The sequence below is a fragment of the Castor canadensis genome, chromosome 14 (genome assembly GCF_047511655.1).
Source record: "Castor canadensis chromosome 14, mCasCan1.hap1v2, whole genome shotgun sequence".
NCBI classification, from domain to species: Eukaryota; Metazoa; Chordata; class Mammalia; order Rodentia; family Castoridae; genus Castor; species Castor canadensis.
In genome coordinates this window covers 8,441,201-8,467,614 of record NC_133399.1, presented here as the reverse complement: position 1 = coordinate 8,467,614, position 26,414 = coordinate 8,441,201, and the positions used below count along the sequence as shown (strand labels likewise).

The 26,414-nt window shown below is 42.8% G+C and overlaps 1 protein-coding gene and 1 long non-coding RNA gene across 4 annotated transcripts in view; both read right to left on the bottom strand.

Moving 5' to 3' along the window:
- Positions 1–26,414, bottom strand: part of LOC109689049 (uncharacterized) — a 595,734-nt gene that overhangs the window by 142,299 nt on the left and 427,021 nt on the right. The window lies entirely within an intron of this gene.
- On the bottom strand, positions 5,539–25,356 carry LOC141416312 (uncharacterized). The gene is made up of 3 exons (XR_012441076.1): positions 25,197–25,356; positions 15,583–15,709; positions 5,539–5,906 (listed from the first exon to the last, which is right to left on the bottom strand). It is a non-coding gene; the product is annotated as an uncharacterized lncRNA (long non-coding RNA).

Below are 26,414 nucleotides of genomic sequence, written 5' to 3'. Positions count from 1 at the left end.
GCTGTTTTGAGGCACCCCCTCCCAAAAGCCACTACAACTATATCTTATGTCAATCAGAGTATGTGAGAGGGCTGGTGGAGTGGCTCAAGCGGTAGAGCACCTGCCTGGCAAGTGTAAGGCCCCGAGCTCAAACCCCAATGCCACAAAAAAAATTGTGAAAAACAGAGTATGTGAATTATAGCAGAAAATAGGTCCACAGACCATAAATAACTGTTTTATCAGAGAATTCTGAGTAGAATTTGTGGGGGTTGTTGCTATTGGTTTTGTGTGTGTGTGTACCCAGGGCCTTGCACATGCTACAATAATGTAATTCATTGGCTACACACCGAGCCTCATGGCCAGGACTAGTGTTTGCTTTAGGGGAATTGATTGTTACTGACCATCAGATGCCCTGGAAGGAAGAAATTCTGTCTTTGGAAATTATAGTAGTTTTTACCTGCAAGGCAGAGATAATGAAGTGCCAGTGTGTTTTGTCAATTGTAATATATGTGAACAGGATGTCTTTGTTGTTTTTGCTTCATCCATCCCTGTCACTGAGAAGCACTACCTGCCATCAGAGCAGTGGAACACACTTCTCAGCAAGGCTGTAAGTGTGAGGCCAACTCCAGTGTTTGCACTGTTTTTGCCTGTGAAGTGATGTCACAACCATGTGGACACATATGTCAGCGAAGAACATTGTTAAGCTGTGCAGATTAGAGAAGTTTCCTAGGAAGAATCCATCTAGAGCTCCTGTTCTCTTGCCGCCAGCTGCTGGTAGCCTGAACTCTGGCACTAAGGAGCCTCAGAACACCCAAAAGTCTTCCAAGAGTCTGGGGCACAGTCCAGACCCAAACCATCTTGAGCGTGATGGCCACTCCAATAGTCCCACATGTTACTGGCTCCTGTCATCTTGAGTGGGAAAACTTCTAAGTGACACCATCAAACTTTGTGGACCATCCTTATCTCACTTAAAATATATAACTTCATTTAGCTACACAGCTGGTGTTGAAGACTTCCTTTTCAATCTCTGAGCGTAGGAGAGCAGTATGTTTAGGCAAAGTGTCAGAGTACAAACCTAGGAAGGGACTGAGACAAGATCACTGTCGATGCAATCCTTGCTCACTTGAAAAGTAGACCTTTCGTGTAACTTTTGAGTGTCCTCACTCACCAGCTGTGTAGACTACAAATGACAAATAATCCAGGCTCTCTGCTCTCAACAGAGACATGGGGAAAATATAATTTTTGGAATGCTATTGCTGATTCATTTGTGAGAAACACAAGGTGGAGGACAAATGGTCAGTCTTCTTTTCATCCGGTGGAAATGAAGGCAGTAAGAAAAGTCCATGGTGGCAGGTGACACTATAGAAGCTGGCGTATGTGTTCACCTTTTCTATGGAAAGGCACTGTGCTAGTGGTGAGAATGTCCTCACTGATCATTTCTGTGGCCGTATCCAGTGCTTCTTCACCCCTATGTCATCTGCTGCTCCTGTGTAGATGACAACAGTGGGGGCACTGCAGACTGCCTTGCCTGTTGTGGGTTTGCCCATTGTGAGTCTCTAAAGCGATACAGGGTAGATCCAGTGCAGTTATATACTTAGAGATACAGAAATAAAACACATCTACCTTAAGTCTACATAATTCACTGCAGTTGGAAAGCAACTTCTCTGTGCTTTAGCACATCAGTTTTCAATGGCTGAATGCTTTAACACATGTGATGTTCAGACGTGAGGCTCTGGGACTGGAGACTTCTTTTCTTTGGGTGACATGTCTCTGTTGTACTCCTTCATGGTCACTGAAGAATTTTTAGACTACTCCTTTACATATGGACCTTCATTCTGTTGTGTATAGAGTGAGTTGTGCAATGTGTACTGGCTTCTTGTTTGAGGGAGGGTTTTGGTCATGTGTACAACTTTAGCTCAGCGTGGGTGATTCCTGTGGGTGGAGTGACTGCTGAGCAAATCCACTGGGAATTTCAGAAACCATCAAAGTAATTCTAGATCCTGAAAGTCCACTTATCTGAGTACAAACAAGGTGAGCAGCAGGCAGAGTTAGCATTTTGAGTACCGTCCTCACTTAGTGGAAAAGGAAGTACATTGTTATCCTCAAGGGGGAATTTCAGTGTCTGTAAGGGTAGCTCAATGCATTGTATTCCAGTGATCCACAAAGTCCACTTTGCTGTCCATGGTGTCAGTTTAATGAGCTGGCATGTCAGCACATGTTACGAAACATAGTAGAAAAGGAACGCCTTTGTGATTTATTATGGAACAGAGGAACTCCACTGTTCATCCATTTCTTCATTATGTTTTCTTCACGCTGTTGACAGAAATTATGGGGTCTCATATGGTAATAACTCAGTTGCTCCTGCCTACCGTTCCCCCCAATTTTTCCTTTCCTCGTACAAGCCCACAGCTGAGGGTGTAGCTCAAGTTTTCAGTCCTCAGTACCATAAAAGAAAGGGAGGAAGAAAGGAAAAGTCAAGGACCACAAACTTTGCCCCAAATCACATCCTCATGTGTCTGGGGCACTGTGGTTTGTTTTTATGCAGTTTTACTATTGAGACATCTACTCAGAGTTTGTTTTCTGTTTGTTTGTTTTGTGGTACTGGTGGTTGGTCAGCACAGGGCTTCATGCTTTCATGCTTCTTAGGCAGGTGCTCTACCACTTGAGTCACGTCTCTAGCACTACTAGTCAGTTTTTAGTATCACAGTGGTCACCAGAGAATGGATGTGGAGGCTCCCACATCTTACCAGTTTCCACACAAAACACCAGTTCCTTGAGCTCCACAAACACTGAAAAGCATCTCAGGGTGTCTCACAACAAAGAGTCTCACAAGGTGAAAGTTTTAGCAAGGATTTATTTTAGCATGGCAGGAAAAGGTATAGAAAGGGGGGGGGGGTCCAAGAGAAAAAGAAACATTTCTTGCCTTCACGGTCTTATACTGGAGAGCTGGGGGACACACCTGATCAAAGCTCATGGGTCAGGGTGGCTGAGATGGCAGTTGGGTCTGCGTGGCTGAGACCATCCTGGCCACCCAAATCACAGATAATAGGCGTGCTTTAGAACTTCCCTTTGCTAGACATGATTGTTCTCCTCCCATCTAAGGATCCTTGCAGCTTGTTAACATCTCAAAGAGGAAAGCAGAAGCAGGCAGCTCCTCTTTGTCCCCCAGTTTCTGTAACTTGCTTGGAAAGGGAGATTGGAGGGGGCCAGCTGCTCTGGCTCTCCTTGTTCCAGTGTCAGAGTCTGACCCTTTAAATATTGATTAAAATATAATGTATCTGTGTCCTCATTTATCCATGTTCCTCATTCACCCCAAACGACTTTGGTCCCTTTTAATCTAAAAAGGGGTGCAGAGGAGTGACAGTCCAAATCTTCTATAGCTACTTCTGGCTGAGTTTGGGTGCTGGAACTACCTAGAAGGAAACCAAAATGTCATTTTTCTATTCTAAGTTTAGGAGATGACCAGGAAATGTAGTTGGCAGAAAATTTAGTGTAAGGGCTGTCAGGATCAAGACCAGGAGACATCAAGTTATTCTTTTACTAAAAGAGAAATTAGTGAAAAACATGCTTTTGTAAGTATGGCCATTTTCACAATGTTGGTTCTACCAATCCATGAGCATGGAAGGTCTTTTCCATCTTCTGATGTCTTCTTTGATTTCTCTCTTCAGTGGCTTATAGTTTTCATTAAAAACATCTTTGGTTTCTTATTCAAGCACCTTATTCTGAGGTACTTGATTGTTTTTGAGGCTATTGTAAATGGAATTGTTTCCCTGATTTCTTTCTCAGTCTGTGCATTGTTGGAATATAGAAAAGCTACTGATTTCTGTATGTTAATACTTTGCCAAAAGTTTATGATTTCTAGTAGGCTTTTCTTTTTGGTAGAGTTTTTGGGGTCTCTTAGGTATCAGATCATGTCATCTGCAAATACGGATAGTTTGAACTCTTCCTTCCGAATTTGAGTCCCTTTTATTTCTTGCTCTTGTCTTATTGCACTGGCTAGGAATTCCAATCCTATATTGAATGGCAGTGGAGAAAGCAGATAGTCCTGTCTCATTCCTGACTTTAATGGGAACGGTTTCAGTTGTTCTCCATTTAGTTTGATGTTAGCTCTAGGTTTGTCATATATAGCCTTTATGTTGAGGACTGTTCCTTCTATTCCTAGTTTCTTCAGAGCCTTTACTATGAAAGGGTGTTGGATTTTGTCAAAGACTTTTTCTGCATCCGTTGAGGGGATTGTGTGGTTTTTGTCCTTGCCTCTGTTTAGGTACAGTCTTACATTTATAGATTTACGTATGTCGACCCATCCTTGCATCCTTGGAATGAAACCAACTAGGTCATGGTGTATGATCTTTTTGACATGTTTTTGAATTCTGTTTGCCAATATTTTGTTGAGAATCATTGCATCTATATTCACTAATAATATTGATATATAATTCTCTTTTCTGGTTATGTTTTTATTGGGTTTCAGAATGAGTGTGATGCTGGCTTCATATAATGAGTTTGGTAGCGTTCCTTCCCTTTCTATTTCCTGGAAAAGCTTAAGGAGTGCTGATGTTAGACTTCTTTACCTGTTTGGTAAAATATGGCTATGAATTCACCAAGTCCTGGGCTGTCCTTTGTAGGGAGACTCTTTTTTACTCTTTCAATTTAATTGCATGTAATAGGACTATTTAGGTAAGTATCTTTTTGGTTCAATTTTTATTGGTTGCATAGGTCTAGGAATTTATCCATTTCATCTAGATTTTCCAGTTTACATGAAAATAAGTTTTCAAAGTACTCTCTATTTTATGGGTTTGCTTAGTCGTAGTGGTTATGTCCCCTTTTTCATCTCTGGTTTTATTAATTTGGGTCTTCTTCCTACTATGCTATGTCATATTGGCTAAAGGGTTTATCAATTGTGTTAATACAGTCAAAGAACCAACTTTTTGTTTCATTGTACAGTTTGTTTGGTTTCAATTTCATTAATCTTGGCCCTGCTCTTTCTCTCCATCTGCTGGTTTGGGGTTTGGTTTGTTCCAGTTTTTCTAGGAGATTAAGATGCATCATTAAATTGTTTATTTGCTCCACAGCTAACAGAAGGCGTGAGCCAGCAGGCTCTAGCCCCACAGAACTGAGCTCCCTGAAGCCCATGCAGGAGATGGGGCCATGGAACGATGGCTGCACATGGGCTTTGTTCTCCTATTCTGGCAGCAGTGCCCCAGGACTAAGATTCCAGAAGCCCATATGGGAAAGCAGGACCCAAAACTCCCACAGCCTGCTGGCTTGGTTCTCCATGTGGGCAGCAGTCCCACAAAACTGTACTCGCTGATGCCCATATAGGAAATCAGGGCCTGGAACACCTGTTACCTGCAGACTTTGGTCTCCTAAGCCAGCAGCAGCTGCTGTGGCCTCTGGAAGCCCAATCCCCAACAAAAGTAGACCCCTGGGCCTCTTGAGTGATGCGATTACAGGTGAGCACTACCATGCCCGTCTTCACGCTTTTTAAATCAAGAGTGATAATGAGAAATACATTAGTCTGAATAGCCATGTTATAAACAAACTATTGAGAAAGGCAACACATTTAAAACTTCTAGAATATTTTATTCAGGTGTGGGTTTTCTGGGAGCATTCTAGCAAATTACTTTGCATCAAACTTGTGACATTACTAACATTTGTAGGATTCTAGTGCATGAGGAATTTTCACAGGACTCTGAAACTATGTTAACACTGACTACTTCCGTGACTTTTCCACACTCACAGCTTTGGGTGCAGGGTGCATCTTATGTATGTGCCATCAGGAGAGTTTCGTACATCTGCAATCAAGGCTTCCGGGTGAGCAGCCTTGAAGACCTCCTGGGAAGGAAGATGCTCTGAAGGCGGAGAAGCCTGGCCAGACACGACCTGCTGACCAAGACATGTGCTGAGAAATCCCGATTCCAAGATGGTGACTAGAGGGAGGAAGCAGAAAGCGTGATTCCTAAAGTAAAATCGTGGAGAGATGCTGGAGATACACCTTGCAGGAAAAACCACCACAAAGAGGCAAAACCCCAACTCCTCGACACCCCCAGCCCGCGCATAACATCCCCACTCCATGGTAAACGGAGAAACCAGGAGGGCTCCTGCACCGCCAGATGCCACCTCCTACCAGCTCAAGAGAAGCAGACCACCAGGTGAGCTAAGTGGCACATGGTACTCCCACAGACAACCCCGGGTCAGATCAGCATAGCCCCCTGGACAGACTGACCCCCACCCAGGGAAAAAAGAAAAAAACCAAACGGAATAAACAACAACAACAAAAAGACACGTAGCAAAAAGGGCGGGGTGCTCTGAGCGCCAAAGGCGGGGAGGGGCAATCCCTCACAGAACTGTAAATAAACAAGTCGGCCAGAGAAGGCAGGAGCAGCGGCACCCACCCAGCAACCTTGGAGCAGGAAAGCTTGTAAAAGTGGCTGTGTGAGGAAAGCCCCACTGGACAGGGGGGAAGGGACACTTCCCAGGTGAACTGTAAATAAACACGCTGGCCGGAGAAGGCGAGCAGAGCACCACCTCCCCTAGAGGGCTTGGAGAGGGGAAAACTCGTAACACTGGCAGTTGGGCCCAGGAGAACTCTGAGTAAACAAAGCCTGTGAGGCTAGGTGAGTGTTCAGCTCACTCCTGAGATCTGCATAAATAAAGCCTCCAGCAACAGCAGGCTGACAGCAGCGGGCAGGCAAGCCACAGCCTCAGATAGCCATTCACAGACCTGTCTCCGGACCCTTTGTTTTCCTTTTTTCCTTTTCTCTTCCTCAGATGAAACAACTGAACTACAACCTCATGCTGAAAGTCTTACTGAAACTGCACTGCATTTGAACTTGGGATATTTTGTTGTGTTTTTGTTTGTTTCTTTTGGTTTTGGGGGTTTTTTTCCCCTTTGATGAGACAACGACAGAACTACTTATGAGACTCCATCTCCAGGATTGCAGGCTGAGGGACCAACACCAAAATTATTAAGACTGAAACTTTATTGCATTTGAACTTGGAGATTTTTGTTTTAATGCTCTCCCTGTCTAAGGCCTGTTTGCCTTACTGTTAATTAGTACACTATCTCTCCCTGTTTATTTCTTTGACACTGGTCTTTTTTTTATTGTATGTTTTGTTTTTACTTGTTTGTTTGTTTGCTTTTCCCTTTTTCTTTACCTCATTTGCTTTCCCTCTCCTCTCACCCTTCCATTCTAGATATCACCATTGTTACTATTACAACCTAGAAAATACTTAATTGCGCACAGTACAGGGACAGTAACAATACCAAGGGCAATGATGGGAAGACTGAAAAAACAGGGAAACCAGTTCCCCCCCCCAGCAATAAATTAGTACAGGAACCAGAGGGAAATGAAGAAATCAGATACTCAGATCCAGACTCCAACAAAACGAAGATAAACTATGCCAAAGAACCCAATGAAGCCCACAAGAATAATCTGAAAGAAGAAATCCTGCAAGAATTCATGAGAATTTTATAGAGATGATACTGGATATGGTCAACCAAAATGTACAGGAGACACTCAAGAAATTCCAAGACAACAAAACTAGAGAATTTGAGAAAGCACAAGAACAAACAAAAGAAACTATACAGCACTGTATAAACACCACAGTGAAACAAAGAACACGATTAATAAAGAGATAAACGAACTCAGACTGATAATAGCCAACATTAAAGAGGAAGTGACTCGGGATATGGAAAACCTCAGAAAAAAAGAACAAAACAGAAATGCAAAACAAAATGGAAGGACAATCCAGCAGAATACAATAAGGAGAACAAAGAATCTCAGAACTCGAAGATGAAATGGTAATTAAAGGAAAAACCAAAGAACTATTAGTTAAACAACTCAAGACCTGTGAAAAGAAAATGCAAGAACTCACCAACTCCATCAAAAGACCAAACCTGAGAATCATGGGCATTGAAGAAGGAGAAGAGGTGCAAGCAAAGGGAATGCATAATATATTCAACAAAATAATAACAGAACATTTCCCAAATCTAGAGAAATCTATGCCCATACTGTGCAAGAGGATTCCAGAATACCAAACAGACCTGACCAAAACAGAACTACCCCACAGCATATTATCATTAAAACAAGTACAGAGACTCGAGAAACAATATTGAAGGCAGTAAGAGAGAAAAAAAAATAACACACAAAGGTAAACCCATAAAAATAACAGCAGACTTCTCAACAGAAATATTAAAAGCAAGAAGAGCTTGGGGTGAGGTCTTCTGGACACTGAATGAAAACAACTTCAACCCCAGGATACTCTACCCAGCAAAACTATCATTCAAAATACACGGAGCAATAAAAGCCTTCCATGATAAGCAGAAACTAAAACAATATGTGACCACAAAGCCACCACTTCAAAAGATTCTGCAAGGGACTCTGCACACAGAAGATGAAACCCAACATAACCATGCAAGGGCAGGCAGTACCAAACTACAGGAAAAGAAAAAGCAAGAAAGTAGAGAGTAACCTCAACTTAGGTACACACAATCAAACCTTCAAACAACTAAGACAGCTAAATGACAGAAATCACCACATACCTATCAGTACTAACACTTAATGTTAATGGACTTAATTCCCCCATCAAAAGGCACTGTTTGACGAACTGGATTAAAAAAGAAGACCCCACAATTTGTTGCTTACAGGAGACCCATCTCACTGATAGAAATAAGCATAGGCTTAGGATGAAAGGCTGGAAGAAGATTTACCAAGCCAATGGCCCACGAAAACAGGCAGGAGTAGCAATACTTACCTCTGACAAAGTAGACTTCAAACCGACATTGATGAAATGAGATAAAGAAGGACATTCCATACTAATAAAAGGGGAAACAGAGCAAAAGGAAATAACAATTATCAACCTATATGTGCCCAAGTCAACACAACCAATTTCATCAAACATACCCTGAAGGACCTAAAAGCACATATTAATTCCAACACAGTGGTTGTGGGAGACTTTAACACCTCATTATCATCAATAGCTAGGTCATCCAAACAAAAAATCCATAAAGAAATCCTAGTTCTAAAATATACCATAGATCAAATGGACCTAGTTGATGTCTACAGAACATTCCATTCAACCTCTACACAATATACATTCTTCTCAGCAGCCCATGGAACCTTCTCCAAAACAGATCATATCCTAGGGCAAAAAGCAAGCCTCAGCAAATATAAGAAAACAGAAATTATACCATGCATTCTATCCGATCACAATGCAGTAAAACTAGACCTCAACAACAAAAATAAATCAAAACAACATGCAAACGGCTGGAAATTGAATAACTCGTTGCTCAATGAACAATGGGTCATTGATGAGATAAAAGAGGAAATTCAAAATTCTTGGAATTCAATGAAAATGAAAACACAACCTACCGGAACCTATGGGACACAGCAAAGGCAGTCCTGAGAAGAAAGTTTATAGCCATGTGTGCATATATTAAAAACCCTGAAAGATCTCAAATCAATGACCTAATGATATATCTCAAACTCCTAGAAAAACAAGAATAAGCAAATCCCAAAACAAATAAAAGGAGAGAAATAATAAAAATACGAGCTGAAATCAATGAAATAGAAACCAATAAATAAATAAATAAATAAACCATACAAAGAATTAATGAAACAAAAAGCTGGTTCTCTGAAAAAATAAACAAGATTGACAGACCCCTGGCAAACCTGACTAAAATGAGGAGAGAAAAAACCCCAAATTAGTAAAATCAGGAATGCAAAAGGGGACAGAACAACAAACACCATGGAAGTCCAGGAAATCATCAGAGACAACTTTGAGAACCTATATTCAAATAAATTTGAAAATCTTAAAGAAATGGACAGATTTCTAGATACTTATGATCATCCAAAACTGAACCAAGAGGATATTAATCACCTGAATAGATCTATAACACAAAATGAAATTCAAGCAGCAATCAAGAGTCTCCCCAAAAAGAAAAGTCCAGGACCTGATGGATTCTCTGCTGAATTCTATCAGACTTTAAAGAAGAACTGATGCCAACCCGCCTTAAACTGTTCCACGAAATAGAAAGGGAAGGAAAACTGCCAAACACATTTTATGAAGCCAGTATTACACTTATCCCAAAACCAGGCACAGACACCTATAAAAAAGGAGAACTATAGGCCAATCTCCTTAATGAACATTGATGCAAAAATCCTCAACAAAATAATGGCAAACCGAATCCAACAACACATCAAAAAGATTATTCACCACGACCAAGTAGGCTTCATCCCAGGAATGCAGGGGTGGTTCAACATAAAAAAATCAATAAACGCAATAAACCACATTAACAGAAGCAAAGACAAAAACCACTTGATCATCTCAATAGATGCAGAGAAAGCCTTTGATAAGATCCAACACCATTTCATGATAAAAGCTCTAAGAAAACTAGGAATAGAAGGAAAGTTCCTCAACATTATAAAAGCTATATATGACAAACCTACAGCCAGCATTATACTTAACGGAGAAAAACTGAAACCATTCCCTCTAAAATCAGGAACTAGTCAAGGATGCCCACTATCTCCACTCCTATTCAACATAGTACTGGAATTCCTAGCCAGAGCAATTATGCAAGAAGAAGGAATAAAAGGAATACAAATAGGTAAAGAAACTGTCAAAATATCCCTACATGCAGATGATACGATGATATACCTTAAAGACCCAAAAAAGTCTACTCAAAAGCTCCTAGACACCATCAATAGCTATAGCAAGGTAGCAGGATATAAAATCAACATAGAAAAATCAGCATTTCTATACACTAATAATGAACAAACTGAAAAAGAATACATGAAAACAATTCCATTTACAATAGCCTCAAAAAAATCAAATACCTAGGTGTAAACTTAACAAAGGATGTGAAAGACCTCTACAAGGAGAACTATACACTTCTGAACAAAGAGACAGAGGAAGACTATAGAAAGTGGAGAGATCTCCCATGCTCATAGATTGGTAGAATCAACATAGTAAAAATGTCTATACTCCCAAAAGTAATCTACATGTTTCATGCAATTCCCATCAAAATTCCAATGACATTCATTAAAGAGATTGAAAAATCTACCATGAAATTTATATGGAAACACAAGAGGCCACGAATAGCCAAGGTAATACTCAGTCAAAAGAACAATGCAGGAGGTATCACAATACCTGACTTCAAACTATATTACAAAGCAATAACAATAAAAACAGCATGGTACTGGCACAAAAACAGACATGAAGACCAGTGGAACAGAACAGAGGACCCGCATATGAACCGACACATTACACCCACCTCATTTTGACTTATCTTTGACAAAGGTGCTAAAAATAGATGATGGAGAAAAGACAGCCTCTTCAACAAAAACTGCTGGGAAAACTGGTTAGCAGGCTGCAAAAAAACTGAAACTAGATCCATGTATATCACCCTATACCAATATTGACTCAAAAGGGAACGAGGATCTTAATATCGGACCCCAAACTCTAACGTTCGTACAGGAAAGGGTAGGAAATACCTTGGAATTAATAGGTATCGGCAAGAATTTTCTCAATGGAACCCCAGCAGCTTAACAACTAAGAGATAGCATAGATAAATGGGACTTCATAAAACTAAAAAGCTTCTGCTCAACAAAAGACATGATCTGTAAAACTGAAGAGACCACCCACAGAGTGGGAGAAAATATTTGCCAGCTACACATCAGACAAAGGACTGATAAGCAGAATATACAGGGAACTCAAAAAACTAAATTCTCCCAAAATTAATGAACCAATGAAGAAATGGGCAAGTGAAAAGTGAACTAAACAGAACTTTCTCAACAGAAGAAATTCAAATGGCCAAAAAACACATGAAAAATGCTCACCATCGCTAGCAATAAAGGAAATGCAAATTAAAACCACACCAAGGTTCCACCTCACAAGGTAGAACAGTCATCATTAGCAACACCACCATCAGCAGGTGTTGGCGAGGATGCGGGGGAAAAAGGAACCCTCTTACACTGTTGGTGGGAATGTAAACTAGTACAACCACTCTGGAAAAAAATTTGGAGGCTTCTTAAAAATCTAAACATTGATCTACCATGTGATCCAGCAATACCACTCTTGGGGATATACCCAAAAGACTGTGACACAGGTTACTCCAGAGGCACCTGCATACCCATGTTTACTGCAGCACTATTCACAATAGCCAAGTTATGGAAACAGCCAAGATGCCCCACTACTGACGAATGGATTAAGAAAATGTGGTATCTATACACAATGGAGTTTTATGCAGCCATGAAGAAGAACGAAATGTTATCATTCGCAGGTAAATGGATAGAACTGGAGAATATCATTCTGAGTGAGGTTAGCCTGGCCCAAAAGATCAAAAATCGTATGTTCTCTCTCGTATGTGGACATTAGATCAAGGGCAAACACAACAATGGGACTGGACTTTGATCACATGACAAAGCCAGAGCACACAAGGAAGGTATGAGGATAGGTAAAACACCCAAAAAACTAGATAGCGTTTGTTGCCCTCAATGCAGAGAAACTAAAGCAGATACTTAAAGCAACTGAGGCCAATAGGAGAAGGGAACCAGGAACTAGAGAAAAGGTTAGATCAAGAAGAATTAACCTAGAAGGTAACACACATGCACAGGAAATCAATGCGAGTCAACTCCCTGTAGAGCTATCCTTATCTCAACTAGCAAAAACCCTTGGTCCTTCCTATTATTGCTTATACTCTCTCTTCAACAAAAGTAGGGATAAGGGCAAAATAGTTTCTGCCTGGTAGCGAGAGGTTGGGGGAACAAGGGAGGGAACGGGGGATGGGGTAAGGGAGGGGGCTGGGGGAAAGGGGGAGAAATGACCCAAACATTGTATGCATATAGGAATATAATTTTTAAAAATTGGTTTTTAAAAAAAGGCTTCCTGACATAGTATGTCCTGTGTAGCTGGGATGTGAAAGAAGATGCGTGCAGGCATCCCCACACATTACATGATGTGAGTCCCGTTACAGTGCATTCTCATGATTGCTAGTAAGGTCCTGATAGTTAACTGCTCCATATACAAAAGTTAGGCATTCTCCCCAGTGTGAATAACTACATGTTTCCTACAGCAAGTGGAAGAAATGAAGGTTCTAGCACGTGTTACATACATAGGGTTTGTCTCCAGTGTGAGCTCAGACATGTCAAAAGGTTTTTGGATCAATGAAGGGATTCCCGCATTGCTTGTTACCTATGCTTTCTCTGTAGTGAGAGTTCGTTCATGCATTTGTAGGTAATCTAATGAACTGATGATTCTTCCACATTGCTTGCATTCACAGGGTTTGTCAAGTGTGAATCGATTTTTGATATGGAAGTGTACTGATACACAAAGGCTTTCCCACACTATGCACTCATAGGGTTCTGTCCAGTATGAATTCTCTAATGTACTCGGACAGGCTTTCCCACATTGCCTACATTCCTGGGGTTTCTGTCCAGTGTGAATCTTTTATGGTATCAGCATAAACTGTGATGCACAAAGGCTTTTCCACATCCCTTGCATTCACAGGGTTTCTCTCCTGTGTGACTTCGTTCGTGTCTGTGAAGGGCACCAGCCCAACTAAAGGCCTTACTGCATCTCTTACACTTGAAAGGTCCTCCTCCAGGGTGTGTTACCATGTCTATGAAAGTCAGTGAGATCTATGAAGTGTTTCCCACGTTGCTTACACATGCACGCTTTTTCACTAGGATGAAGATCTGTGTGTATCTGAGCATAGCTAGGTCTACTGAAAGCTTCTCCACATTGTTTACAATTGGAGTTTCTCAGCACTGTGAGTCCTTACATGCTCAGAGAGGCTTTCCCGCACTCCTTACACTCGTAAGGATTCTCTATCTATTCCTCACTCTCTGATGATTCGTGTCCAGTCTGAACTGTGACAACCACATATGAAGATGGACCACCGAGGACTTCTCTCCACACAGGGCTTTCCAGTTTTACTGCAGGAGTTTTCCTGTTCCCTGTAGAATCTGTTCAACTCATGGGACTAGAAGAATTGTGTATTTTGAAAAAGATTTGCATGTCTAAAATATTGCAACGACACCCAAAACAGAAAATTACATTCTTTTTGGCAGTACTGGGGTGCCGAACGCAGGGATTTGTGCTTGCTAGGAAGGCGCTCTACCACGAGAGCCACAAAGCCACCTGTTTCGGCACTGGTTATTTTTTAGAGGTTGTATGGGGTAATACTGGAGTTTGAAATCAGGTCTCTGAACTTTCAAGAAAGTTGTTCCACTGGAGTTGATTATTTTTGAAATACTCTTCTCGTTTCTTTTTTTTTTTTTTCTTGTTTTGCAGCACTGGAGCTTGAACTCGGTCTACACATTGAGCCACTCTATCAGCCCCTTTTTTGTGATGGGTTTTTAAAGATAGGGTCTCATGAACGATTTGCCTGGGCTGGCTTCAAACTGCGATCCTACTGATCTCTGCCTCCTGAGTAGCTGGGATTACAGGCATGAGCTGCAGGCACACAGCTGAGATACTGTCTATCTTTATGCCCACCAGCCTGGACTGCAACACTCCTCTATGTGATTCCCACGGATGCATATGTGAGCCACTTGTGGAGCCTCGGGTTGAGAGGTGGGGGTCACACAAATTTTGTCCAGGCTGACCTCAGAAAGCACTCCTCCTATCTTTAGCTCCCAGATAGTAAGATTACAGGCTTGAGCCCTGGTGCCCAGCTGCAAAATTCACTTTTGTATTGTACATAGTTTATATGCAAACTGTGAAGTAAAGTCAAACCTCCACAATTTTGTGAATGTAACAAAATTTGTGTACACTGAACCAACAGCTTGTTGCATGTTGCCACTGTTCACTAGTTGAACAGTTTAGGCTTTGTATCTTTCTATAGTTCATGTTTAACCTGTATGTAGTGCGAAAGGAAATTTTCTGAGATTAAGTCAATTTGAAGGTGGATTTTTTAATCATTGGTTCCCTTTTAAAATGTCTTGGCATTACTACAGTATACTACAGGCACACTGCTTAATTTGTTGAGTGGAAAAAACCTTAGCTTTCTCCTGCAGCTTTGATAATCACCGCCAATGCTTTTGTCTTTCTCTTTTTTCCCTAAAATGGTGACAGAAAAAAGATCACTACTAAAGATCTATCAGATTTTAGGCAGTTTACCATTATATAATGAGGCCATGCTTCTGGGTACACTCACCAAATTTTCTTTCTTATTCATTTTTGGGTGTTTTTCTTTTTCTTTTTTTCCTGGTGCAATGGTCGTTAAACTCGGGGATTTGGGCATGGTAGATGGGAGCTCTACTACTTGATTCACTCTGTCAGCACTTTTTGTTCGTTGTTTTTGACTATGTGTGACGGGATGGTGATCCTTCTATTTATGCTTCCCCTCATACCTAGGATGTCAGGAGCTCACCGGGGTATCCATTCAATGGTAGATATGGGGTCTGGAAAACTTCTTGCTGAGGGCAATCTCAAACTGCAATCCTCCTGATCTCTACCTCCCAAGTAGCTAGGAGTACAGGCTTGGGACATCACGCATAACCAAATTTTCCCTTTTCTACTTTCCAAACCATGGAGCAGCACAGATGTCCACAAACCACTGGTTCTTTCATGGACTCATTAAAGGAACTCTGTCACCCTTACCTAGAGCACCCAGGTTCCTCAAGGTTTCCCGCATCACATCTCTGTAGAGATTCTTCCGTGAAGGATCCAGCAAGGCCTGCTCCTCCACGGTGAAGTTCGCAGCTACATCCTCAAAGGTCACCAACTGCTAAAATATCCCACAAATTTCCAGGAGGAAGAATGAGTCACAGCACTAGAAATCTATATTGAATTCATAAGCAGTTTACGTAATGTGCTTTTCCTTAAAGGTTCACTCCATGTCTGCTCACCACACTCTCACCCTTCATCCAAACTCACACCGTGTCTCACAGCAATTCTGATACTACATTAGAACTGTGTGGTGAAGCAACAGCACAGCAGGATCACCCCAACCTCTGTGCACTGGTCTGCAGCACCTCTCATGACAAGGTCCTACTTTGAGCAGAGAGCATTAACAGCAGCCATCCTGAGAGGAATTCTCATGAATGCCTGAGGACAACGCTCAACCCTTGCCAGTACATATATTGTATCTACATAGGAGTGGACGTCACCGTCCTGACAAGAGGGCTCAGTGTTTCAAAGTTTCTGTGAGTAATGTGCTTCTTGTTTAACTCTCAAAGGCTTGCAGGTTTCTGACATGTTCAATAGAGAGAGCCCAACTGATCGACTCAAAATACACACTGGACAATGATCTTCTAATGAGCTTGTCTGATAATATTTAACACAGCTTTTTCACAGTGGGGTTTGACTCAGGTCTCATGCTTGCTAGGCAGGTGCTGTACCACTTGAGTCATTCCACCAACGCTTTTTCTTGTGTTGGGTATTTTGGAGCTAGGGTCTCACACACTATTTTCCCAGGCTGGCTACAAATCACAGTTCTCTTGATGTCTCCCTCCTGAGTGATTACAGGCATGAGCCACTACCACTTGGCTTTACATAACACATTTTGTCACAACTGTGTTTTCATTTTTATACTTATTCTTGTTATTTTGTCACAACTTTTACTTATAAATAAGTGGATTTGAAATTAAAAGACCACCACCATTTATATGGCCCAAACATAAGAAGATAAAGAGGAAAGGGAGTTATGTTTCATATAAGATGTAAAACCACCTATGAAACATGCACAATGACAGAGGTAACCAATACAAGGAAGACACAGCATATAGAAATGCTGTTTAATAAGACAAAAATAAATCATTGCAAGTGTGGGCAACTCACTTGATAAACAGACTTGTGAATGGTAAGATGATAAATACATACACTTTCATACTTTCCATACAAATTTTGATTTTACCCATTACCCACACAAGAGCTTTTTCCCATTCTGTAATAAAAATCTGTTATGCATTAGCATCATCAAGCATGTACACAGAGAGAGAAAGAGAGAGAGAGAGAGAGAGAGAGAGAGAGAGAGAGAGAGAGAGAGAGAGAGATAGTTGAAGCAACAAAACAAAACTACCTGGTGAAATGAGGGAGTGACCCATGTGAGCACAGCATGACACACCATATGTGCAAGAAAGAAATACAGCACACCAAACCCTTTCTGCAGAACCTAACGCTACACGTATGGTAGTAGTAAGTCTCAAAACTCAAGAGGGAAACCAAGTAAAACTCCGTGACAGACACAGGGTAAAAGAATAAACCATGTTCCATAACCCATCCTTGGTCACCTCTGGGTGCACAGCAGGAAGAGAGAACACAACCCACCAGGTCACTGTGGCCTACATATTCATCTGCATGTGACCCCACTGTGTTTATATTTTCATTTAAATGGACTATGAAAGAATTTGTTTCCAATGTTCTCTGTGCTTCCAAGGACCTCTTCATTCGATTCAATGAGATTCCAACCAAGAAATTCTCCATCTTACACCCAAGTTATCCAGAAAATTATTATTGCTTTTGTAAACAAGGTCTTTGATGTGTCCCCCGGGCTGTCCTGCAAATTGAAATCATCTTGTCTCAACCTCTCTAGTGCTGGGACTACAGGTGTGCACCACCATGCCAGGTAGCCTTCCCAATGGCCCTAGACACCTTAGGGCCATTGGGCAGGGAAGAAGGGGAATGCACAGTGTCAGCCTGCAACATATTGGCTGGCGATGACAAACATCCCCTAAGTGGAGCAGCAGTGCACAGAGACACAACCAGCTCTCCTTCAACCAGGAAATAAGACTCATAAAATCCACTAGAGACAAAGCCTCATAGGCTCAGCCTTTCTGAGACCTCTCTCTTGTACACGGAAGCTTTTCTACTCTTTCCCTCTCTGCTTATATAAAACTCAGTTTTTCCTCCTGCTTACATAAAACTCTGCTCTTTTCCTCACCCTGTTGTCTGTGACTTTCTCTGACTCCGGAAGACAACGTTCGCTGCTACCTCAGCACATCTGAGACCAGACCACTGCATCGATAGCATCCATGGACAGTTATTGCTCAAATTCAAATGCCTGTGACAAACGGAAGTGCTGATAAGAACAGTCCTGCTGGAATCACAGGCAGTATGGGCTGTCCCCAGCAAACAAGCCCATATGTCTGCACCATCGCTCAGGCAGTCCTGTCCACGACAGAGGCTCACAGAGTGAGGTTCTCCCTCTCAACAGTCCTTTGGTATTCTGCTTTCCATAGTATTTGCAAGATGCCACTGTTGCCCTTCTGTGCACACCAGTTTCTTTCTTACGTGGAATCTCGAGAATTGAAATTAACTTTTACTGTGGGGTCTACAACATTTTTGCATATACCACTTTTATACTGCCTTTGCCATGGTCTTACACGGACGGCACGTGAAAGACACAACAGGACCGCACACTAGGGCACCAGTGGCTCGCACGTGTAATCCTAGCTAACGGGAGGTTGATTTCCAGAGGGTCACAATTTGAGGCCGTCCCAGGCAAACAATTCTAGAGACCCTATCCCTAAAATGACCACAGCAAAATGGATGAAAGATGTGTCTCAAGCAATAAAGACCCTGATTGGCAAGTGTGAATACCTGAGTTCAAACCTCAGTCCCACCCACACCCCCAAAAAATGAATGCAAAACTCAAGAAGATCTCAGAAAATGCACAGAAAGGCTGAGATAACTAATGGTAAATTGGTAACGTTCAAAATTGGTAAATTCTGGTTTTGGCAGTACGTGGGTTTGAACTCAGAGCCTCCAGTTTTCTAGGCAGGTGCTCCACCACTTGAGTCACACCTCCAGCTATTTTTTCTTTAGGTACTGTTCAGATAGGGTCTCGTGTTCATGCCCAAGCTGGCCTGGAACGTGATCCATCTGTTTATGTTTCCCATGGAGCTGGGATGACTGGGCCCAGCTATTGGATGAGATGGAATCTCTCACACTGTTCATCCAGAATGGCCTTCAACAGTGATCTTGATCTTCACCTGAGTAACTAAGATTACAGACAGCAACCACCACAATGGCAATTTCTTTTTTGGCAGTATGTGCTCTGAACTCAGGCCTTCATGCTTGCTACACAGGTGCTCTTACCGCTTGACCCACATGGCCAGCCCTCTGCTGAATAGTGTTAAAGAAAATTTTACTATTGTAATTGAACTGGGGATTAATTTGGTCACACGGGAATTACATGTTTTTTTCTGAATAAACGATATTTATACTTTAAGTTCATTATCCCACGCAGGCTTTCTCATTTCTCCACTTCCGACTTGCATAATTACAATGGCAAACATACAATGTGCATGCATTCATGAGGTAGCTTTCCCATCTCTAAAAACCAGGTTGGCTGGTGGAATGGTTCACACGGTGGAGCACCTACCTTCCGAGTGTGAGGCCCCGAGTTAAAACCCCAGCACTGCCAAAAGAAATCAACAAATAAAAAAAAAATGACTTATTTTTACCATATACCCAGAATATCATATTCACACCTGTCCTCTTACACTGACTGTGATATTAAAAGCTGACTAGCAGAGCTGGAGGCCTGGCTCAAGTGGTAGAGCACCTGCCTACCCGAGCGTGAAGCCCTGAGCTGCTCAACCCTCAGTCCTACAATAAAAAAATAAAAATAAAAAATAACAGAAACACCTGAGTAATAGATGTCACAATAGAAAAACTGCATAAAAACACAAATCACAGAGCCCAAGACATGTGCTGACACTGGGACATCACAGAGAGTCGTCACTATGAGGATGTGATCTGGGGCAAGATGTGGGCTCCTTGAGCTTGACTTTTAATCCTCCCGCCCCCGTCACCTTCCTTTTGGGGTACTGAGAGTGAGCACTTGTGCTACACCCCCATCCCTGTCCTTCACTATCATGCTGCGTAAGAGGGGAGGAAAAATTGAAGGGAAAGGCAGAAAGAAGTGACAGGGATACTAACCATTATGAGACCGTTAGAATGTCTATCAACAGTGTGAAGAAAACAACACATAAATGAAGAAATGGACTGAGTGGAATTTCTTTGTTCCCTAACGAAACCTGGAGCTACTACTTTTCTACCATGTTCCATAACATGCAAACTCATGAAACTGACACTGTGGACAGCAAAGTGGACTTTGTGGATCACTGGAACACAATGCTGTGAGCTAGCCTCATAGACACTGAAATTTTCCCCTGTTGAGGATAAACATATACCTCCTTCTCCGCTAAGTGAGGATGCCACCCAAAATGTTAAGCTCTGTCTGCTGCTAACTTCTTTTTGTACTCAGATAAGTGACCTTGATACTCCCAGGTAACTGTGATGTTTCCCGGGGAGAATTCCCAGTGGGTTTGCTCAGCAGTCACTCCACCCACAGGAATCACCCATCCTGGGCTAACACTGCACACACGACCAAAACCCTCCCTCAAACTGGCAGCCAGTACACATTGCGTCACTCACTCTATACACAGCACAATAATGTGACCATGCATAAAGGTGTGCAACACAGACATGTCACAATGTAAGGAAGAGCCTCTAGTTCCAAATTCTCACATCTGAACATCACACACACATTGAAGCATTCGACCACTGAAAACTGATGTGCTGAGCACAGAGAGGTTGCTGAAAGAATATGCTTTTCTACTACAGTGAAGAACTTAGACTTAAGGTAGACATGTTGTATTTCCACATGTCTAAGTAAAATTGCACTAGGCCTATACTGTATCTCTATAGACACTCACGATGGACAAAGCCGCAGGCAGGGCAGTCTGCAGTGCCCCAGCTGTCCCCATCCGCACACAAGCAGCTGCTGACACATGGCTGAAGAGGCACAGGATATAGCCACAGATGTGATCAGTGAGGACATTCTCACCAATTGCACAGTGACTTTCCATAAAGGTGGTGCACACACACCCCAGCTTCTATAGTGTCACCTTCTACACGGACTTTTTCCTGTCTTCATTTCCATCTGATGAACAGAATCACAGAAGACCAAGCATTTGTCCACCATCACGTGTTTCTCACAAATGTTTTGGCACCATCATTTTGAGAATTAGTTTTTTCCCACTTCTGTGTCTGGAGTAGAGAGCCTGGATTATTTGTCATTTGTAGCCTACATAGGTGGTGTGTGAGGACACTCAAAAGTTATATAGAAGTTCTACTTTCCAAGTGACCAAGGATTGCATCAACAGGGATACTGTCTCTGTCCCTTCTTAGGCTTGTACTTTAACAAGAAGTTGACCTAAACATACTGCTCTCCTACACTCAGATTGAAAGAGAAGTGTTCCTTTGCCAGCTGTGTAACTAAATGAAGTTAGACATTTTAACTGACATAAGGACAATTCACAAAGTATAATGGTGCCAAGTAGGAGTTTTCACAGTTAAGATGATAGGAGTCAGTGTTCCCTGGCATGTGGTGGGTACCCTCGGTGTGGCTACCACTCACTCTCAAGACGGCTTGGGTGTGGACTGTGATCTAGGCTCTTGGGTCTTCTGAGGCTGGTGCCAGAGTTCAGGCAACAGGCACCTGCCAGCAGCAGAGAACAGAACCTCTAGCTGGACTCTACCAAGGAAGCTTCGCTAATCTGCACAGCTGAAGTGTTCTACCTCGACATCGCTATGTCCACATGGTCGTAACATCACCTCACAGGCAAAAATAGGAGCAAACTAGAGTTTGCCTCACATTCACAGCAAGGCTAAGTCTTTTGAAAAAGTGTGTCCCACGGCTCTGATGGCAGCTAGTGCTCCTTGGTGACAAAGGAAAGACATCCTATTCATATATCTTAAAATTGACAAAACACATTCTGAGTAAAAGCAAATGAACAGAGCTCCCTCTCATTAATGTGATTGCCACTTCATTATTTCAGCCTTCCAGGTAAAAACTGTTACGATTATCAAAGATAGAATTTCATTCCCCCCACTGCATCCAATGGTCAGTAGCAATCAATTCCCCTAAAGCAAACACTAGTCTTGGCCATGTGGCTCAGTGCCTAGCTCATGAATTACATCACTCTTGTAATGTGTGCAAGGCCCTGGGTACAATCACCAGCACAAGAAAACCAAAAGTAACAACTTCCACGACTTCTGTAAGAAAGTTTACTCAGAATGCTCTCACTGCTAAAGCAATCATTTACAGTCTGTGGACATATTTTCTGCTACGATTCAATACTCAATTTAACAAAAAATACAGTCCTAGTGGATTTTGGAAGGGACCCCTCAAAACAGCACGATTTAAATTTTATACAGTTTGGAGGGATTTAAGGAATTTTATACACATGCTTGAGAGGTGACATCTTGGTGTCACTGACTTCTTCTGAGGGGTATGTAACTCTCCTCATTCCTTTGACATAGCTCAATAAAATTTTTAAGTTTCCCCATTAGTATGATGAAAGAGCCTATGTAAGTTTTTTGTTCATTTGCATTGGCAGACCTGGGGGTTGAACTCAAGGTAGGTAAGTGCTCTACCACTTGAACCACACCCCTGGATCTTTTCATTATTTTTCAGATAGGATCTGCTACTTAGTCCAAGCTTGTTTCAAACTGCCATCTTCCCATCTCTGCCTCCCATTTGGTTGGGATTACAGGCTTATACCACTACACCTATTTAAATTTTATTTTTTATTTAGTGGGACTAGGATTTGAACTCAGGGCTTCATGCTTGCAAAGCTGGTGCTCTACTGCTTGAGCCGTAACTCCAGTCCATTTTGCTCTCATTATTTTGGAGTTCTAGGTCACTATTGACAAATTTTAAAATATTAACATTAATGTAGGTAAAGACAACAAAGCAGAAGAGAAATTATCTACAATACATACAATGATGAAAGGATTACTGTACAGAGTAAAAATGAAAAAAATGGGGAAACAAGCAAAATGTATTAATTAGAAAATAAAACACACTATGTGAAGAAAGACCCAGCACATAGTAATGAAGAGACGAGTAAATGTCGAGTAGATCTCATTTCATACCTATGAAACGACACAATTGAGCCCATAAGATAGTACCAAGTGTTGATGGCCACAGCAAACTGACAGCTATGCAGGAAAAGAGATCAACAGCTGCCTTGCTATTTCCTGAAAGTTGAAATTGACCACAACCTAGAACCCAAACTGTATTGTGCTGTGGCACTTGGAGAAAGATAGAAAAGTGACAGAAGCAATTTTTAACACAAGAATAAAAAAGTCAACACACAAAAAACCAAGTACAGAACCACCAGGGATGAGAAACTGTTCCTAGCTCAGAAAAACAAATACAAACTCTGAGCAGATCCACAACTAATAAGACTGATGCAAGAACTAAAAAGCCCCCTCCCCAGCCAAAACAAGGCACCCAGATAGCTGGTTCAGAGGACTGAAATCAACACCACCTAAAGCAAAATGAACACCACCCCACTACTAAATCTGCTCCAGAAACCAGAGACAAGGGAAGAGTCAATCTGAGGCCAAATTTATGCTGACAGCAAAGATGGACACCAGCACAATTACAGCCGATGTCCCTTGCGAATGCAGGTGCACATATCCACAAATAAATACCTGCACCAGGGCACAGTAATCAAAAGGCAGTGGAGCGGGCAGAGAGACAGAGACATAAATGCCACAACAGACCAACACGCCCAGATTCCTAAATGAACATGGCAGAGCAGTTTTGGACAGGAGGATAAAAATCACTCAATGAGAAAAGTGCCATCTATTTTTTTAAAAAGGTTCAGAAAACTGGAAAAGTCATAACCACAGGGAAGAAAATGAAATGGAACCCTCACCTTACTCTAAATAAAAAAATAAAAGTGCTGGAATGTAGTTGTATCCCAGCACAAAATGAAGAAAGATGAGAGAAGGAAGAGGATTTGGAAATAAAAAAGAATGGGGCAAAGACCTAGAGGTACAAGCTGAACCTACCCACCCAGCTATTAAAATACAGATTACGGGAGGCTAAGGAGAGACATACTTTAGAAATGATGGTGTTTCAAAGAACCCCTGCTGTTAGGCCTTAGCTCAGTGGTAGAACACTTGCCTATCACGCACAGGTTGAAACACAATAGAAATGAAGTACCAGGAACATACCGGGGAACTCAGGACACCCTGTGCAGGACAAGGACACAACACATCGCAGACCAGAACTAAGACGTTCTGCAGGAAGCAAAGGCCAAAGCAGACTTTTAACCATCTGGGCTCAATGTTAAAGGGAGAGCATGCAAAGCCTGGAAGATGTGAGGATCTGCCTGTTTCCTCTTGCTCTTTCTTAGCTCTTAACATTGGGGGGGAAAAAAAACAGCCCTGTCAAAACACTGGCTGCATATAAGTGACACGAATGGAGACTTCAGTAACTACACTCCCAGAGGAACATGCCGCCTGCAAACATTATCTAGAAAATTCACAAAGAAAACACACCACTACCGCCTTTCAGAGGAACAGAACGGCGGGGGTGCAACTGGTGAAGGGCCTGCCTTACAAGCATGAAGCCCTGAGTTCAAGGCCAACACTGCAAGAAAAAGCTGAGCCCTACAGTTCTGGAGTACCCTCAGCACAATATTCGAATGCCCATTCCTTTTCTTCTGGGAGGGGAGGGAACTGGGCTTTCAATCAGGACCCCACACTTGCTAGGCAGGTGCTCTACCACGTAAGCCAGGCCTGCAGCCACTTATGCTTCAGGATTTCCCAACAGGACTTTCTGGTTTTGCCCTGGCAGGCCTGGCCATCACCGCAGTAGTTGCTCCTCCCTTGGAGCAGGGGTGACACGTGTGCCACCACTCAGCTGAATGGTCGACCCAGGGTTTGCGCTGTGCTGGCCTCAGACCTACATCTTCCTTTTGGTGCCTCCTGAGCACCTGGGATTACAGACATGACCTACAGTGCCGGCCTTGAAAGCACACGTTTAAATGAGAGAGAAAATGAACTGCATAAAATTTGAAGAGCCCCACAGGAAAAATTCTCAGTGTCAGAGCATCGGTAAGGCAGGCTAGACTCACACAGAGAGGCTGTCTGCCACACGGGCCAAACTAAATAACCCAGATACCAGCTGTTGACAAATCAACAACAAACACACACGGAGCCAGGCTCAGGTGGTTCACACCTGTGTCAGAGGGGAGACGCGGGGCTGCGGGCGCGGAGGGACGGGGGCTCCGGCGGGGACAAGGGACAGGAACTTGGGGTCCCGGCTGCGGCCCCGCCCCGCCCGGGGACCGAGGCGACGAGCGGAGCGGCGCCGGCGGCGACTCTGTCGCAGACTCCGGGACTCACGCGGGGCCCCGTCGCTCTCAACCCCTCCTCGCCCGTGTCACAAACCCGTCCACGCTCACCATTCCTGCCTGCCGGGTGTCCTGCTGTCCACTCCTGCTCCTGGGGTCAGCGTCACACAGCGACAGGAGCTGAGCAAGCCCACACCTCACAACTGCCAACTCAGTGACGCAACAATGGCGGCCCAAGAGAGGAAGCGTCCGCCATGTGGGCGGGCCTTTCCCCGCTAGCGCTCCTGATTGGGCCGCTTCTTTGGCTCTGATTGGCTACTGCTCTTGTCATAGTCCTGAGTGACAGGAGAACCGATTCTTACCTGGTCAGGAGGGCAAATGACAAGTTCATCCACAGCTGTTCCAGCACGGGGTTCAACTGGGAGCTGACCTGGCCCAGCCTGGGGAAAGTGCGTTGAATGACACCTGGCTCCTGGTTCCTGAGAGCGGCCACCTGCTTCTGCCTGAACTCACTGGGCTCTTCCCGCTTTCTCCTCGTGGACGTGGGTTTCCAACTGGGAATTCCAGACTCTGACCCATGGGGACGTCCTCTGACAACAGCAGAAAGGTGGCCTAGGCCAAGATAGGTCCCACTGATAGGTAACTGGTGGCCACAAGAGGAGTCAGCAGAATTATATTATTGTAATAAGTATTTAAAGGGCCAGACCCTGACATTGCAACAAGGAGAGCCAAACCAGTCTCCTCTCATTTCTCTTTTGATGCCAAGTTACAGGAACAGGGGATCAAAAGATCCCCGTTAAGATGTAGCTCAGTGGTAGAATACTTGCCTATCAGGCACAAGTAAAAAGAAATAAAGTACCCCTGAGGGAGTCAGGAGACCCTGTGTGTGACAAGGAAACCACAGTTTAGAACAGAAGTAAGAAGTTCGGCAGCAAGCCAAGGCCAAAGCAGACTTTTATCCTCCCAGGCTCAGCATGAAAGGGAGCAACATGCAAGGCATGGAAGATGTGAGGATTTGTCTGTTCCTCATGCTCTTTCTTAGAAAAGAAAGAAAGAAAGAAACCCTTTCAAAATGTTAGCTGAATATAAGCAAAAGGAATGGAATTGCCTGCAAATATTCACAAAGAAATAGACCCCTACTGCCATTCAGAGGAACAGCAGGCCTGGGCCAGGCTCAAGTGGTAAAGTGCTGGATTCACAAGCATGAGGCCCTGAGTTCAAACCCCAACATAGCAAGAAAAAAAAAAAAGTAAACCCTGAAGGAAGAAGAATCTCATTTCTGTAGTAAACTCATTATGCATTTCTAATGCCATTCTTTTTTGGGGGGGT